Genomic DNA, 12603 nt, shown 5'->3' with positions numbered 1-12603 from the left:
AATGCTTACAGCACCCATTGGTCCCTCTGCCATGCTTATCCCCAGCCTTCTTTTCCCTGGGCAAACCACCTTCTCTGCTTAAATGTCCTCAAGCTCCTGGGCAGCAGAATCCTGGCTGCCTCCTGTCAGCAGCAGAGGGAGCCATACTCTACAGAAAAGAGACTGAATTCCTCACTATACTACAACGCCGAGAAGACTGTAATTGTTGTTTTGTGCCACACAGTATGTCCTCACAGACAAAGCTTTAATCTCCCTCATACATCTCTGTAGCTGTAAACCTGTGCTCCATTCTGGGTCCATAGGCACAGATTTACTCGGAAAAAAAAAAAGCCTCAGCCAGCGTGGTGGGTGAGTTGGGGCTTCAGCGCTATCCTTCCTGTGTGCTGTACTGTCTATTTACGCTTCCCGCACTTGGGGGTTTATACCTTCACGGTTGCTTGCTAGCAGTCTCTTAACTATGGTGCTTCAGCTGGTCAGTTATGTCGTGGCAGGCAGCAGGAAAGTGTCCAACAAAAGGCAAAAATGCAAGAGGCGGGTCAGCTGGGCAGTCTCCCACCCCAGCAGTTTTAGACAGATGCAAGAGTGCCTGGTTGGTACTTCTTTCTCGGAGCTAGGAAGCTCCCTGGCAGAGCGTTGTGTTAAGCCCCCTCCCTGACCTCTTTACTTCCGGTGCTTTTGTTGTATAAACTTCCAAATAGAGCAATGGACTCCTGTCCCACATCAAACTCAGAGCGGAAGTAGATGATTAGTGATGATGGAGGCGGAGATAGCGACTGACAAATGTTTCTTCAACTACGTGGCCTCTGACTGGAGGCATGGCAAGTTTGCTTGCAGGCCACTGCAGTAAAGCCAACAACATGCTCTTCACCCAATATGTATAAAAGCTATGCTTACAGGGCTAGAGAGATAGTTTAATGGTTAACAGCACTCCCCGCTCTTGTAGCGGACTAAGGTTTGGTTCCCAGTGTCCCCCACGGAGTCTCACAATCTTCTAAAACTCCAGTTCCAGGGCAGCCAATACCTTCTTTTGGCCTCTAGGGGGCACCCACACGCAAATGTACACACTCAAGTACACGCATGTAAAATAATGTAAAAATAATATTTTAAATTAATGTGTACTGCTCAGGTTAGGTTTTGTGTTTGTTTGTTTGCTTGTTTGTTTGTTTTACCAGCTTGCTACAAGCCATTGTCCCCTGGAGAACAGGTCTCTCAATTGAGAAATGCTTTCATCAGATTGTCATGTAGGCATGTCTAGGAGGCGTTGTCTTGATTGATGATTGATGAGGGACCGCCCTGCTCACTGTGGGCGGTGCTGCCCCTGGGCAGGGGCTCCCGGGCTGTATAAGGAAGCAGGCTGAGTAAGCCACTGGGAACAAGCCAGTCAGTAGTGTTCCTTTGCCGCCTGCCCTTCAGTTCCTGTCTCCAGGTTCCCGCCTTGAGATTCTGCCCTGACTTCTCTCAGTGATTAACTGCACAGTAGAAGCTCAATAAACCCTTTCCTTTGAAATTACTTTTGGCCATGATGTTTATCACAGCAACAGAAAACTAGTGTCTACCCTATAATGCGGTTTTGTTTTTGTCTTGTTTTGCTTTGGTTTGGTTTTTTGAGACAGGGTTTCTCTGTGTAGCCCTGGCTGTCCTGGAACTCACTCTGTAGACCAGGCTGGCCTCGAACTCAGAAATCCGCCTGCCCCTGCCTCCCAAGTACTGAGACTAAAGGCGTGTGCCACCACCGCCCGGCGATATAATGTGGTTTTAAGGGCACAGCATTGCGTCTACAAAGAATGCCTTTATCGATAGCAGTGTGTGCTGCTAGCAATGCCTGTGGGTGCATTTTGCCTGCATGTGTGTCTGTGTGCCAGGCATGTGCAGTGTCTGAAGAGGCCAGAAGAATGTGTCAGATCCCCCTTGGAACCGGAGGTACAGACAGTTGTGAGCTGCTGTATGGTTGCTGGGAATTGAACCTGGGTCCTCTGGAAGAACAAGCCAGTGTTCTTAACCACTGAGCCACCTCTCTAATCTCTTTCTGGTTTTAGGAACACATTATCAGTCTTGCCATGTGCTTGGTGGTGTTTGTGTCCACGTAGCCACACTCAAAATGAACTCAAAAGCACCTTGCAAAATGGAATCTCTCAGGGAAAGCACAACCCAAAAACCTTGTTTTTGTAATATGGAACAACTCAGGGGAGAAGACATCCTGGTCTCAACATGCAGTCAGCCACTTAACCAGGAAGTATTTTAAGCTGGGCAGTGTCACATGCCTGTAGTCTTAGCCCCCTACTTGGAGGGGGCTATGGAAGGAAGATCATGTGGACCTAGTGTTTAGGACCAGGCTGGGCGACACAGAAAGATATAGTTAAGTAAACAAATAAATGGTCAGATATGGTAATGCTTGCCTGTAATCCTAGCACTCACATGGTTAAGGCAAGAGGATCAGGAGTTTGAGGTCTGGACTGCATAGCAAGATCCTGTCTCGATCTAAATCTAAAATAACAAATGGATGCAGGGAATGAATTTAGAATCCTGGCTAGCCCGTATAAAAGACACACACTCCAGGTTCATTTACAAGCCATAAGCCTCGCTTGGACAGGTTTGGAGCTGTGCTAACTTATTCTCCAGCTATAAAGTCCCTTGTGACTTGCTGTTTCTCCTGGGCATGTGCTCGTGGTCCATCTCCTCTCATGGCGGCCTCCTCTGTCTTCTTTCTTCTTCTTCTCCCTCCACCCGCAAATGCCCTCCCATCCCCCCACCCCCTGCTTGATCCTCAAGGTTCACATCTCATCACTTGGTGTACATGAGGATCTGCTTGTTGGGGGCAACCACATCTTAAGAAGAAGCCAGTATTTAGCATTAGAGTACAAGCAGCATCAGACCAACCTACTACATGCATGCATGGATGGACGGACGGACGGACGGATGGATGGACGGATGGATGGATGGATGGATGAGCTATTCTATGTCCACTCACTGTGCGATGGCATACTCAGTCCTCGGGAGCACAGGTGACAAGTACTCACTCAGAATCAGCTCTAAGCACCAGGGCTCCCTCAGTGCCTCTGCCACAGGCCTAACCTTGTTCCATCTGCCTCCTGTGATATTTAAATCTCATTAACTCTGATCTGTCCAGAAAGAAATCTTAAGTTTAAGGTGATTTTCTAGAAATGCATTTAACAGGCCTAATGCTCTTACTTGTAACACCAGAATGAGGGAAATGGAAGCAGGAATACCAGGAAATCCAAGGCTAGCCTAGGTTACAAAGTAACCTAAGGCCAGCTTGAGCCACATAGTGACACCCTGTCCTCAAAAGCCCAAGGGTGGACAGGTAGCTTGATGAGAAAGCACTTGCCTAACAGGTGCAGGGCCTGGGTTTGGTTCCCCAAGGTTGAAAAAGAAAAAGCAAAAATTGAACAAATACAAGCTATTGATCTAAATTTCACCTTGTAAATCAGAGAGAATTACTATTCGGTGTGAGAAGACTTCTTACAAATGTACGCATATGAATATATGTATATCCATGCACAGCTCTCATATTGAGATAAATGCTTGTGGAAAAGGGCCAAATGCTTTCACCTGTTTTTTTCTTTTTCTTCTTTTTCTTTCTTGTGAATTAAAGTTCTCCCTCTAATCTTGCAGTTAGCACCCCAAATCAAAAGTTATTAAACATCAATGTCTCAATCAGCAAGCGTATTTAGAGCAGTGTGTGTGTGTGTGTTATGTTTCTTGGAAAGATGGACCCTCAACAAGCAGATAGTTCTAGAAATGCTTCCAATCCCTGTTCCCTAGTGAAATCTCCCAGGCTCCACCCACAAACCCATCTACCCCTGGAGGAGGCGGACTGAGGAGAAAGAAGATGGCGTTTGTGGGCAGATGGATGATAGGGGTCTCCTTCCTAGGAAATCTCCCAGATGATCAAGGGGCCGGCTGGCTTTCTCTTCCTCTTTCCCTTCCTCTCTGCAGCCCCCAGCCCACTCGCCCACGCACAGCAGCAGGATCCCCAGTTTGCCTTTTGAGGAAGGTTGGATGAGACCTCTGGGTCCCCTCAAGCTGCTAAGGAGTCACTGGCTGTCCCGTGATGTAACAAGGGAAATCGATTCTGTCACGGCTCTGCTTGCTCTCTTCTGAGTCCTCTCCCCTTAGCTTGTAGATGGCACCTCCTCTGTATCTACCCAGAATTCCTAATGTGCGAGTTTACGACCAAAGCCCAGGCACACTGGTGTCCCGACAGCCATTGTCTCAACACAACAGTTAAACAGATGACAACTGTAGACCGTCGGTACAGTTATGCATTAAGAGACCAGAGTATCGTAAACACGAGGGTTGGAGTTTAACAAGGCTAAGTGACCTGCGTGACGTCACTCACACGTCCTGTTTCTTTGGAAACTTGATTTATATTCTTTAACCACCCGCTCGTTTTCCATTTCCATGTGTGTGTGGTGTACACGTGTATGCATGCTTGCTTACGTGTGTTTGCTTGTGCACGTGAAAGCCGAGTTAGATATTCGTCCTCCATCACCCTTCCACCTCAGTCACTGAGGCAGGTCTCTCAATCAAACCCAGAGCTGCTCACCGATGTGGCTCCTCTCCGTAGTCACTTGCTCTGAGGGATCTCCTGTCTCTACTTACTGAGGCTGGAATCATGGGTGGGGTGCCATACCCACCCAGCGTTTAGTGGGTTCCGGGGATGCCAACTCCAGATCTCACACTCGGGCTGCAAGTGCTTCAAGCTCGAGTCGACTCTGGTCCCTCAGCACACACTCTTTTCATAGGAGGGCCAATCACGTATGGTTATTTTGAAAAAAAAAAAAAAAAAGGTATCAAATGTTTTGGAGAATTAAAAGCTTCTCTTTAGTTAATTTTGACTCGAATAAATTGTTTTCTAAAGTTATAAGCTCTTTGTCTGCCTCTAAATCTTTTCATATATCCTTTAGATTTTTGTTTGTATTGTTGTGGTTAGTTTACAATTTTTAGTTTTTCTTCATAAGAATACCATCATTTTATCTTTTTTTTTTCCCCCGAGAGAGTGTTTGGATGAAAACATAAAAACAAAAAAATGTCATTATCAGAAATAAAAAGCTTGTGTTTTATATATATATATATGTTATATATAATTAATATATAATATATAATTAATATATAATATATAGTTAATATATAGTTAATATATAATTAATATATGATATATAATATAGAATATATAATACCCATATAATCTATAACACAAGCTTGTGTTTTACATATATAACATAGAATATACATGTGTATAACATGAGCTTTTTATCTTTGACAATGACATTTTTATATTGAGTGTAATCTATCACTAGATTATGTGATTATGAAAGATTTTGAAGGCTGGAGAGATGGCTCAGTGGTTAAGAGCACTGACTGCTCTTCCAGAGGTCCTGAGTTCAAATCCCAGCAACCACATGATGGCTCACAACCATCCGTAATGAGATTCGATGCCCTCTTCTGGTGTGTCTGAAGACAGCTACAGTGTACTCATAAGTAAAATAAATAAATCTTTAAAAAAAAAAAGAAAGATTTTGATAAAAAGTAGACACTTCAGTGGGCTGCGTGTTAGCTTTCTGCACTGTGACAAAATACTTGCAAGAAGTAGCTCGTAGAAGGAGAAGCTAATTTTGGTCCACGGGCTCATACCGTGGTTATCATTTGACTGCCACTTCAGGGTGTCCACGCTGAATCTGAGGATCTCGGTGGCAGGTGTGTGCTGGGTGACCAGTGGGGGGAGGAAGAACGTAAGAGGAAGAAGGGTCTGGGGATGAGATACAGCTCCTGCCTGGGTCCATGGCTCCAAGGACTCACTCCCTCCTTCCCACCGAGTTTCCACCATCCCCCATTAGTCCATGAAATTAGGGTGCTGTCAGTGGACAGATCCACTGACGGAGTCAGAGCCCTCAGGATCCAAGCCCGTCCCCAAAGCTCTGCCTCTTCTCATGGCTCCTCCAGGGACTGTGCCAGCCGGACTCTGCTGTGACAGAACACTGGATGCAAACAATTCGAGTGACAAGAGAGTCTCGATTTCAGTCATTTGCCGCAGGGAGTGCGTGTGGGAGTGGTTGTACTCATGGCAGACAGGACGTAGAACACGGTGGAACCGGTCAAGGACCAAGGCAAGACAGAGTAGCCAAGGGCATGACCCCAGTGACCTGCTTCCTTCAGCAGCCCTGGCTGCTCCTGTGCCAGCGAAGCATCAGCTGTCAATAAAAAGCTAATGGCCTATTCACTGAGGCAGGACATAGGAGGGAGAGAGGATTCTGGGATAGAGTCTGGTGAGGGAAGGATTTGCCCCAAATGCTGATGGAGACGGCCACATGAAACTGAAGGGGAGGTGACTATGCACATGGCAGGACTTAGAATGGACTACACAGAATAGTCGAGTTGCGAGCTAGTGGGGAAGAGCCCAAGCATATGGCCTGAGCATTTACTCGTCATAATTCAGTCTCAGAGATGTTATTTTGTGAACTTGGGCAAGCCTGTGGTTACAATCTCCTAACAGTCTGTTCTTAAGTAGACTGAATTATCGATTTGACTCAGAGCCTTTAGGACCTGACCATTGTTTTGGTTTTTAATTATTTATTTTACACGTATGTACGTGAGCATGTGTAAATGCCAGGTACATGCAATAAATGTCCTCAGAGGGCAGAAGAGGGTGCTGGATTCCTTGGAACTGGAGTTACAGCTGTCCGAGAGCTGCCATACAAGTGCTGGGAAGCAAACTCCAGTCCTCCACAAGAGCAGCCAGCATCCTTACCAATGTGCCAACTATCCAGCCCTTCTAGCGGACTTCTTAACCCAGGCAAACATACTGTCAAAACTTACCATGGCCCAGAGGCCAGAGAGACAGGCATCCCGTGTCTTGCCCTACTTGTTGTGGGAATCGTGAGATGTCCCAAACCTCTTGCTTATGAAGAAGAACGTTTCATCAAAACACTAGAATACAGCAACTGTTACAGGCTACACTTCTACAAGATTTACTGGTGCGCGTATACCCCTATGCGCATGCGCATCACATGCATGCAGTTACCTACAGAGGCCAGACGAGGGCATCATAGTCCCTGAAATCGGAGTTACAGGCAGCGGCTGTGAGCAGCCATGTAGGTGCTGGGACCTGAAACCTGGTCCTCAGAAACAGCAGCAGATGTGTTTAACCACTAAGTTACCTTTCTGGCCCTCAGCCTATATTTTTCAATCTGTTTTTCAACTGTGTTAGGCAGTAGGAAAGTTTGACCCTTTCACCTGACAAGATTATTTAAATCTCAGCAGACTTAGGAATTCAAGAACCAATTCTCTGTTGGGATGTCTTTCTATGACTAAGGTAAGGGCCAGACGCAATAATGACAAGAAATGAGTTACATCATTTGAGGTGATCCAGACCCCTAGAAGATCTTGACCTACTGTGTGCATCTGATCACTAATTAGAAAAAACACTTCCCTACCCAGACACCGCTGGAATAAATAAGCTGAGATATGTTAGTTATGTAAATTAAAACTGAAGGCATCAAACTTTGCATTTCTGATTACATATTCACACCATACAATTACAGCGTATAAAATCAATTTTTACTATAGTCATAAGTAGCAATTAGACGTCGCATTTTAAAATTCAAATGATATTTGTATTAGATGAAATTTCTCCTCTTCCCCCAGCCCCGGGAAAACATCTGACTAGGAAATGATCCCCCGTGGTTCCTTTCTTCTTGTGTCCCTAAAATAGCTGCTTGTGACCCATTTCAGCTCAGAGGCTGCAGGGGGAAAGGAATGATATTGACTCCCTCTAAACACTGTGTAGTCAGGGTCAGGGCTTCGTAGCCTTCAAAGATTACAGCATTTTGTCAAAGATTTGACGACCAAAGAAAGCTAAGAAGAAGGCCAGGGTGGATAATGGTGGTGGTGGTGGTGGCGGTGGCGGTGGCGGTGGCGGTGGCGGTGGTGGTGGTGGTGGTTGTGTATGTCTTCAGAAGAAGTAATAGAAAGCTTGGAATCCATTGTTAGGCCCTGCTAATTAAGGTAGAAATCCACTGTTGTCCAGATAGCCCACTGAGCTTTGTACAAAGTGGGATTCCCTTCACCAGCAGGGCTTCTCCTTCTCTGACCTTGTCTGAGGAGCTCAAAACCTATACCCTCTACCTTCAGAATGCCACCTAGCCTTGGTGAGATTACAGGTTTAGCATTCTTTCTCTCAATAAGAACTTGTCCAGTAAGCACCTGGGTATTCCTGGAATGTCTCTCCATGCAAAGGAGGTATTCATAGAACCTAAAACTCCAGCCAATGTTTTTCATTTTCCCTGAAAAGTCTTTCCCACCTCTCCAAGGTCCATATATATAGCCCTGGTTCACCCTGAAAAAAAGTATCTGTGTACAAGCCCACCTCATATAAAGATGTGCACACAAGCTAAGATCTACCGAGACAGCTGCTTCATTGAAGATCATCAGAGAAGGCCTTCACCTAAAAGAGCTGTAACACTGAGATCCTTAGAGAAGGCTTTCTCCTACCCCTCGCCGTCACTGCCAGCCAGACTGGGATCCTGCAGAACCCCACCCGTTCCAGACTCCCCTTCATCCTTCCAGCCTGGTGTGCGGGGGCTCTCTGCAGAGAGGCAGAGAACAGAGGATGCAGAACCGTTAGCACCCCCAAAATGCATGCTACAATCCATGAAAACCCAACACCACATATATGTGTACAAATCAAACTTGGACATGCTCAGGATTGATGGGGACATGTTCCAAGGACGAGCTTAACATTTCCTTTTTAAAAAATTATTATTATTATTATTAATTATTATTAATTATTTGGTTTTTTGGAGACAGGGTTTCTCTGTATAGCCTTGGCTGTCCCAGAACTCACTATGTACAGCAGGTTAGCCTCAAACTCAGATCTGCCTGTCTCTGCCTCCTGAGGGCTAGGATTAAAGGTGTGTGAGCCACCACATCTAGCTTTCTTAACTTTCTATGGGGCAAATCTGAGGCAATCTGAGCAACAAGAATGACATCGGTCATGAAACACGGCCCCCACAGCGCCTCACAAACAATGCTGACTAATACAGTAAAAAAAAAAAAAAGTAAGAAAAAGTATTTTTCTAGTTTTGAAAAGCTGCGTTTCTGTGGTTATGTGCTTTTGAGTGCAGTACCTATTGCGACCAGAAGAGGGCGTCAGATCCCCTGGAGCTGGAGCTATAGGTCGCTGTGAGCCACCCCACACAAGTGTGCAGGAAAACAGAACTTAAGTCCCCTGCAAGAGCAGCGACTGCTCTTAGCCACTGAGCCATCTCTCTCCAGCTCAAGAAATAGATTTTAGAAGCACGTTTTCTTTTTTCTTTTTTCTTCTTCTTCTTTTTTCTTTTGATTTTTTTTTTCGAGACAGGGTTTCTCTGTGTAGCCCTGGCTGTCCTGGAACTCACTCTGTAGACCAGGCCGGTCTCGAACTCAGAAATCTGCCTGTCTCTGCCTCCCAAGTGCTGGGATCAAAGGCGTGCTCCACCACTGCCCGGCTGAAGCACGTTTTCTTGTAATTGACTTAAGCAAACTTTCCCAGCAGACGCTGTGTTAGTTACCTTTCTCCTCGGGATCTTTGGGATGATGGGATTCCTGATGGAAGCATTGGGGGTTGGGGGGAGGGATGGCTTGGCTCATGGTTTCAGGATGGGGAAAGCACTGCGGCTGGGGCAGCTTGATCTACGGAGGCGTGAGCTTGTAGCAGCTTGCCACATTGCGCAGGAAAACAAGACACAAAGATCATTTGGTCTGGAAGTGAGGACAAGGGACCCATGTCCCTCAAGTAGGCTGTACCTCCTAAGGCTTCCAAATTCCCCCCAAAACAGCACCACCAGCTAGGGGACCAATTATTTCAACACAAGATCCTCTAGGAGTGATTTCCCGTTTGAGCGTGACAAATGCTAAGTCATTTGCTGTGTTAGCTTCCCAACACCGATAGAATCCTGGAGGGTAAAAAAAAAAAACAAAAAACCAAAAAACCAAAAAACAAAAAGCTGCATCCGACTTGTGTTTTCAGTTCACGGTCACTTGGCTACCTTGTTTATGGATCTGTGATGAGGTAGACCATATCGGTGGGGAGTCATGATGTCGCCTGAGCTGCTCAGCTCATGACAGCCAGGAAGGGGAGAGAGATAAAAGTCAGGGGAGGGAGAGAACAGGAGTAAGATCTATTTCCTAAGGTAAGGACCATAAGGGACTCACATTCCCTCGAACTAGGCTCCAATATCCATGTTCCTAACACCTTCCAACAGTCTGTTAAGCTCTGAGTCCGGAGGCTGGAGAGGGCGGGCATGGTGGGTGGCACACACCTTTGATCCCAGCATCAGGAGGCAGAGGTAGGAGGACCTCTGTGAGTCTGAGGGCAGCCTGTTCTACATAATGAGCTCTAGGACAGCCAGGACTCCATAGAGAGATCCTGTCTCAAAACAAAAGACAGGGCTGGAAGGATGGTTCAGCGGTTAGGAGTGCACACTGCTCTTGCCAAAGACCTGAGTTCAGGTCCCATTTTCTACTTTTCTGACTTCTACAGTTCCTGGGAGTCTGGCGCCCTCTTCTGGTCTCTGTGGCACTTCACTGATGAACACGGCCACCCCTCTCCCAACCTTTCCCACCATACACACTAATTAAAAATAAAACTTAAAAAACAAAAAACAAAAAACAACTGTCTGGTTTTGTGTCAACGTAAGCTAGAGTCAGCCGAGAGAAAGGAGCCCCGGTTGAGGAAATGCCTCCACGACATCCAGCTGTAAGACATTTCTCAATTTGTTGTCAATGGGGTAGTGCCCAGCCCGTTGTGGGTGGGGCCATGCCTGGGGTGGTAGTCCTGAGTTCTAGAAGAAAGCAGGCTGAGAAAACCCGGAAAACAAGCCAGTAAGCAGTGTCAGCTTCGTCCAGACTTCCTTTAGCGATGAACAGCGATCTGGAAGTACAAGCTGAATAAACCGTCTGCTCCCCAACTTGCCTTTTGGTCACGGTGTTTTGTTGCAGCGATAAAAACCCCGACTGAGACAAAGGATACAACGTGGAGGCTTACCACATCTTTATGTCAATATTTCTGGAGGGTTAAAAATAGTTCAAATGACAGAAGCGAGCTTGGGATTCTATAGGTCACATGGAAAGTGACAAACTAGGCAAAGCAGAACCCCATGGACATTCCATGAGGTCAACACCCATGATGGGGTGGGATTTTACACTCCTGTAAGTGGCCCCTCGCTTGTGCTATATAAGGAGCTCAGGAAACCCATTGATTTCAACAACAACAACAACAACAACGATGGACGAGTAGATAGATAAATAAATTTCAAATGAAAGGTTGAAAGGAACAATCTAGTTAGATCCCCTGTTACTTTATTTATCTAAATACGTTAGCTAAGCCTTAACAAAATAACGGATTTGTTTTTAATAATGAATTATTAAATGAATGTGAAACCATTGTAACACGCATGCCTTGCTTTTCTTCAATTAAACAGCTAATTGACTTTCATGCATATTTAACTTTTGAGTAAAAATATGTTCACATGGCTAAAAATGAAAAGGTCTACGAAAAAATATCCCCCCGGGGCTGGAGAGATGGTTCAGCAGTTAAGAGCACATTTTACTCTCTCAGAGGACCCGAGTTCAAGAAGTCCTAGAATTAATGCCTGTGACTCTAGCTCCAGGGAACACAGAGCCCTTTTCTGACTTCTACAGGTGCCAGGCATACACGTGGTACAAATACATACATGAAGTACATACATGCGCCTGAGACTTTCATATACATAAAATGAAATAAATAAATCTAAAGGTAAGTTTTGAGGGGCTGAGAGATGGCTTAGCAGTTAAGAGCACTGGCTGCTTTTTACAGAGGATGCTGGTTCAATTCCCAGCACCCACATGGCAGCTCACATTTGTAACTCTAGTCCCGGGGGGGCCCAACATCCTATTTTGGCCCCTATGGGCACCAGCATACACAGGATGCATAGACACACATGCAGGCAAAACACCTATACACATAAGAAAATTGTAAAATTCTTAAGTGAATGAAGAGGCTGGTGTTATAATTCAGTGGTGGCTGACTGGTTTCCTAGCAGCCCAGCATACACAAGGCCCTAGGTTCAATCCCCAGCACTCACTGCACACACATACACAAAACTCCCTGCCTAGAGAGAACTGTTTGATTAGATTCACTTGCCCACCGACCGAGGAATCTGCTCTCCATAGGAGGAAGCAGATGCCAACATACTTGTCTTGCTGATAGAACACTAAATTAAGAAACCGAGCCTAATGTCACTTGCTTGAGAACTTTGTAAGATTTTAATGTCTAAGAATCCAAATTAGCACGTCTCTGTCCAAGGGCTATGAAGAACTAATCTGAGTGTAATGATCTGATAATTCAATACCAGGAACAGGGACCCTGCGCAGGTGAGTTATAGCGGGGCCATTAACAGACTCCGTCAGCCAGGCCCCGATTCCCAAGGCCTAACAAGAACAGTTCCCAGGATGACCCTTGGTGATGAGAGGACCAGCTGTCACCGAAGGGTTGATGGCCCCGTGGTAGGGCCTGCAGAGCAACTTCTGCTCGGAGCCCTGACTGAATCTCACATTTTACACTCA

Source organism: Grammomys surdaster, unplaced genomic scaffold (assembly GCF_004785775.1).
Source record: "Grammomys surdaster isolate TR1022 unplaced genomic scaffold, NIH_TR_1.0 125984, whole genome shotgun sequence".
Taxonomy (NCBI): domain Eukaryota; kingdom Metazoa; phylum Chordata; class Mammalia; order Rodentia; family Muridae; genus Grammomys; species Grammomys surdaster.
The sequence above is the reverse complement of the archived record's forward strand: the minus strand, read 5'-3'. Positions refer to the sequence as shown.